We start from the raw sequence: 6,000 nt of genomic DNA on the forward strand, positions 1-6,000 counted from the left end.
GAAAAATCACCTAAGATGTCAGGGGATCCCGGGATAGAATGCAGACTGTGACAGACGAATTTTGTTGTTGCAAATATAAGGCATAACCTCGCTAAGGGAGTGAGGAAAAGGGGAACTGACCCACGTAGCTGTGGGAAACCATGTTTTGACTAGAATCTGTAAGGCTGAAGACAAAAAGGAAACTAACCCTAAATGGTGTACTCTAGTGAGTAACTGGTCCCTTATCGGAGGAGAGGTTAACGAAACTGAAATTACATGGGTACTAGAGTGGAACAAAGAGCGAAAGAAATGGGAGGTTAGAAAGCAAAAATTCCTCCCCCTGGTTGCAGCAGTTACATTTCAAGTCCACATCACACTGAGCCAATATAGAATATTTTCATCATCGTGGAATGTTCTATTGGACAGTGCTGTTTGCAAGGTTCCCTGGCATAATCAAGCAGTTAGAAGCGGTTCAAAGTTTGTTGATCTGTGTCAGGGTTCTCCAGAGAAACAGAACCAATGCAATAGATAGATGATAGAGATGGATAGATAGATAGATAGATAGATAGATAGATGATAGATATAGATGACAGGTAGATGATAGATGATTGATAGAAGATTTTAGTAGATAGATAATAAAGATAGAGATGGATAGATGATAGATTTGATAGATATTGATAGATTGATAGAGATGATAGAGAGATAGAAGAATTTGAACTGATGGATGGATGGATGAAAAGATAGATGGATGGATGGATAGTTGATTTGGTAAATATAATAGATAGTTGGTAGATGATAGTTAAATAGACAAATGTTAGATAAGTTTGAACAGATGGATGGGTGAAAAGATAGATGGATAAATGGATGGATGGATGGTTGGATAGAAAGATATGATAGATAACTAATATAGATAGATAGGTAGATGATAGAAAATAGATGGATGAATTTGGATGGATGGATGGATGGATGGATGGATGGATAGATATAATAGATAGCTGATAGATAGGTAGATAATACATAAATGATGGATGGATGCATGGACAGACGGATTGATAGATGAGAGATAGATGACATATAGTTAGATAAATTTATTATAAAGAATTGGCTCATGCAATTATGGAGGCTGACAAATCCCAAGACCTGCAGTCAACAAACTGGAGACCCAGGAAAGCTGATGGTGTAAATTCCAGTCTGAAGGCTTGCAGGCTCAAGGTGCAGGAAGAACCAACATTTCAATTCAAGTGCAGAGGCAGAATAAAGCCAACTTCCCAGCACTGAGGCAGGAGAAATTCCTCCCTATTCAGAGGAGGAATCAACTGTTAGAATGCCTTCAACTGATTAGACACGGCCCACCACATTAAGTAGGCTCATTTTCTCTGCTCAGTCTATCCATTTCAGTGTTAAACTCATCCCAAAACACCCTAGCAGAAACACCCAGAATGATGTGTGACCAAGTGTCTGGACCCCCGGCGGCCCAGCCACATTGATGCATAGCACTCACCCTCACACCTTGTTTGCTGGTAACTCTCATGCAGACAGAGCAGGTTCCTGCTCAGAGAAGCAGGTAGAGACCCCCTCCCAGTATGGGATGGACAGGTGAGATCACCCCCTCCCAACTCTGAGAAGTTGTGGAGTCAGTGTAAAAGTCCTGGTGCCGGTTACTCCTCCCAGGACTGTGGTGGGTAGCATGCTAGGGCTGGCCAGATCTCTGAGTTAAGAGGGTCCTGGCTTATTGGCAGTTGATGGGCTTGTGGCTGCATCCCTCCTGTCTCTGCCTCTGTCTTCACGGCGCTTCTCCTCTGTGTCTGGGTCTCTCCTCTTCTGTGTCTTATAAGGACCCTGTCATTGGATGTAGGGCCACCCTCATCCAGGAGGACCTCATCTCAGACCCTTCACTTCATCACGTCTGCAAAGACCCTGTTTCCAAATAAGGTCTTGTTCCCAGCAACCAGGGATTAGGACGTGGGCATGTCATTTTTTTTGGGGGGGGGAGGGGTTGGGGGGAGGAAGGCACAATCCATCTCAGTCAAGTCTGTAAGCAGAGTTCTGGGTCTTCCCTCCTTCCACGTGGTTTCCATGACCTCCCCTCTCCGCATCCAGGATCTGTGCTTGCCCGATGCATTCCACGAGCCACAGGACAGGATGGGGAGTCGCTAGCCTGGCCCCAGGCTTCCAGGATTATCGTGTTAGCGACTCCCCCATCCTGTTAGCACCCCACACAGATTGCATTAGCAGCCGCGGCCCTTGCAAATGTGATGAGAGACTCGTACATGCAGAATGCACACGGCTAATCCAATTTTGAAAATTATATTACTCGTTGGAGGAACAGGTTTTCCGGTGATAAAACAGATAAACACCAGATACAGTGCCTGCCAGGGCAAAATCATATCCCGTTCTGCCTCAGGGTGAGGCCGGGCCCAGGGCGCTGGCCCACCCCAGACACTCACCAGGGACAGGATGGACATGACACCTCTGTAGGCATCTCTGTGCACAGGGTCACCTGTCAGAGGACGAGCAAGAGGGTCTCGGCTGTCTTTGCAAGGAGAAGACTTCGGGCTCACCCCGTGGAGATTCTGCTGGTAGCAGGGCCACCTTTGTCCTGGGTCGGCCTACAGTGGAGAATTTATCCTCACCCAAAGCATGGTGGCCTTTGCCCTCAGCTCCTAGGAGGTCACCTCCAAGCCCTTAGAATCCCCTGCCCTATGGGAATTTCTTTGGTCACCTGGGGGCTTCTGGACAGGTAGACAGAGACAAAGTGATTCACCATCGGGGCCTCGGGTCACGTGGAATCTGTTGACACCTGGGACAGCTGGAGGCTGAGTTAGCTACGTAGATGGGCAACAAGGTTGAAGTGATGGAGCCTCAGTGAAGACCCTGGACACCAAGACTCAGGGTCTCCCCTGGGTGGCCTTAGTCAGTGAGCACTGTTGCATCCCTGTCAGGAGATGACACCATCCCAACTCCACCGGGAGGGGCCACCTGGATGGTCCAAGCTTGGATGTCCCCTGGACCCTCCCCCATGCCCCCCTTCCCTTGGCTGGGTTTCCTCTGTATCCTTCCATCCTAACACATGATAATCATGAGTATAAGGGCTTCTAGCGAATTCTGTGAGTCCCTCCTGTGCATTTTCAGACCTGAGGGTGGTCTCCGGGACCTCGGACGTTGCAGCTGGTGTCAGAAACGCGGGCAGTGTGGTGTGGAATCCTCCCTACCTTGGTGGTCAGCCCCCTGAGGACATCTCCACCACCATCCAGCACCCCTCTAATGGGGTCATTTTTCAGCCAACATGACCGTCCAAATAAAAACCAAACTTCAAATCTCAAGATTCAGGATGCCACCAAGCCTCCAAATACAGCATGAGGGCTTCTTGGGGATGGGTTCACAGGCCCCAGAGGAGGTGGTCCCAATTCTTTGTAATTCTACTTCTGTGCACAGTGGGAGGGACGGGGGACATGTTTCCAGTGTGGCTGAGAGAGGCCCAGACCCGGTTCCTAGTGGGAACTGGTGGGTCCCAGTTCACCCACCTCAACGTGGGAGTGATGCTCACTTGAAGTTATGGGAAGCCAAGGATTCGAGGGATAACCCACCTGCATAAAATGCTGGCACTCACAGCCACCATGGGATGGGGAATTTCTCTTCTTTTTCCTGGAGAAGAATCTCCGCTCGGTGTCCTTAGAAGCAACGGGACAGAGGCACGGAGGTGACACGCCGGCCTCCTTGGGGTGTTGCTGTCTGCAAGGTTTGGGGGAGCAGGTCCTGTAAGACTCTGAACATGCTGCAAGAATAAACCCGTGAAGTTGTGTGTTTAGCAGGTGGGCATCTTTCGTGCCCCAGGTGTGCCCAGGAACTCACGTGCTTTCAGCGTAAACCAAACAGAGACACGTGAGCAGGAAAGACCTCAGATGGTTCAGGGCAGGTTAAAGCAGTTATGGGGTAGGGGGTTCCTAAGAAGCTTCTTAGGATATAGAGGGTGGAGAAAGCCCCCCAGGAGACGTGACAAGTAAGCCAAGACATGGGTGCCCACCCTGAAGGAGCAGGAAGCCTTCGGGAGGGTGAGGAACGGGGGAGACCGGAGGGGAAAGAGGCTGGGGGTGCTCCAGAGCTGGGGAACACCGTGGGGTGTGGGTGAGCTTGAGGAGAGGAGGTGGGGGTCACGGGCAGGTGGACGACCCAGTAACCCACCCAGAGGTTTGCGTTTTGTTACAGATGGAAACCTGGGAGGACATCAGGGCAGGAAGTGACGTGCTCTGATGTCGTTGCCTGTAAAGCTTCGCTGGCCCCATCATGGGAGCCGTCAGCAGGTGGGAGCAGGGCAGGTGACCCCACAGTCCTGGACTGGCAGCCAGGCAGGTGCGGCTAAGTGGAGAGACTCGGATGGGGGTTCAGACGAAGGGGAATGCTTGCTCATCCTCAGATCCTCGGATCTTGTCTGCAGAGCAAGGGGGTGGTGGATGCCAGTTCAACGATAGACCAGGAGGGAGAGACGCCTGCTGGGGTGGGGGGCTGCAGGAAGTACCGCTGGGCCATCTGGGGGCCCCCAGGCTCAGCAATGACCCCCTGCACCTGACCATGAAGTTAAGGGGTACAAGGACACCCCAAGACTTGGGCTAGGTGTCCCCGAGGGCGGCTGGCATAAGCACTGCTGGGAAAACAGACAGGACCAGGTGATCTCCCCATGCCGTCCACGAGCACGGCTCCACACGGGAGCCTGGAGACTCAGGACAAGAGTCCAGGCTTGGACCTGAGCAGATGGTCTGAGCTCCGGGTGCCTCTGGGGAGGGCGAAGCCCAGCTGGGCATCCGGAGGGGTCATGGTCTGAGCCGCACCAACAAAATGGGGGACTGAGGCTGTGACAGGTCCAGGGTCCCTGTGGGCACCTGCAGGAACTTGGGCAAAATGGAGCCAGCTCAGGGTGGGGTGGAGGGACCAGGGGCCCCGGACCTGGAGGATGCAGCAGAGCCGGGCAGGTTAGAACAGCACCCTAGGGAGATCCCTTCTCGCCCACATACACTGAACCCCAATAAGGCCACATGTTCTGACACACACTTGGGAGGGGAAGCGTATCTTCAAAGAATGTGTCTCTGAGCCTCCAAGCACTGACCTGATATGGTCCAGACCCGTGCAGGGGTTTAATCTCCACCCCAGGGCTTTGTGGATGAAACCTTGTACAGCCACCTAGACTACCCAGAGCCACCTGGGGGAACATGGGGACCCACCTGGCAGACGCAGATGCCACTCTGTTCCCTGTCAGAAAGCTTTTCTCGGCCGTGTGTGTGGTGAGGGTATGCGTGTGTGTGCATGTGCAGGCATGTCTGTATAAGCGTGTGGGTGCATGTATGTATATAAGCGTGTGGTGCAAGTGTGATGTATGTGAATGAATGTCTGTATAAGCATGTGGGTGCATGTATACGTATGTGTATGTATAAGTGTGTAGATGTTTGTGTAAGTGTGTATGTGTATGCATGCATGTGTAAGCCTGCAGGTGAATGTATAAATGCATGTATAAAAGTGTGTGTTGTATGTATACATATGCATGTGTGAATATGTCTATATATAATCCTCTGGAGGCATATATAAATGTGTATAAGTGTTTGTGCATGCATGTATGTATAAGTCTATGACTGTGTGTGTAAGTGTGTGTTATGCATGTATGCATAAGCATATCGGCACATGAATAAGCGTGTTCATGTGTGTACACATATAAGCTTGTGGCCTGTGTGTGAGTGTATGTTCGTGCATGTGAACGCATGTACAAGCCTGTGGGTGTACATATAAGTGTGTGACTGTGTGTGTGTGTGTGTGTGTGTGTGTGTGTGTAAAAACCCTGATGTGACTATTCCTCCTCCCGGGGCTGTGACTCTGAACCCCTTTGCGTTTCAGAGCCCACAGGGGTGGACCCTCAGTGTGGGCAGTGCTCCCGGACTCGGCCACCATCGCTGTAGGTGTTCCCTGCAACCATGGAGCCCACAACAGACGGTGATTTTCCAACTGCGAAAACCTGAGCAGGGCTGGGCCCGTCTT

The sequence above is a fragment of the Mesoplodon bidens genome (assembly GCF_964165515.1).
Source record: "Mesoplodon bidens genome assembly, chromosome: Y".
NCBI classification, from domain to species: domain Eukaryota; kingdom Metazoa; phylum Chordata; class Mammalia; order Artiodactyla; family Ziphiidae; genus Mesoplodon; species Mesoplodon bidens.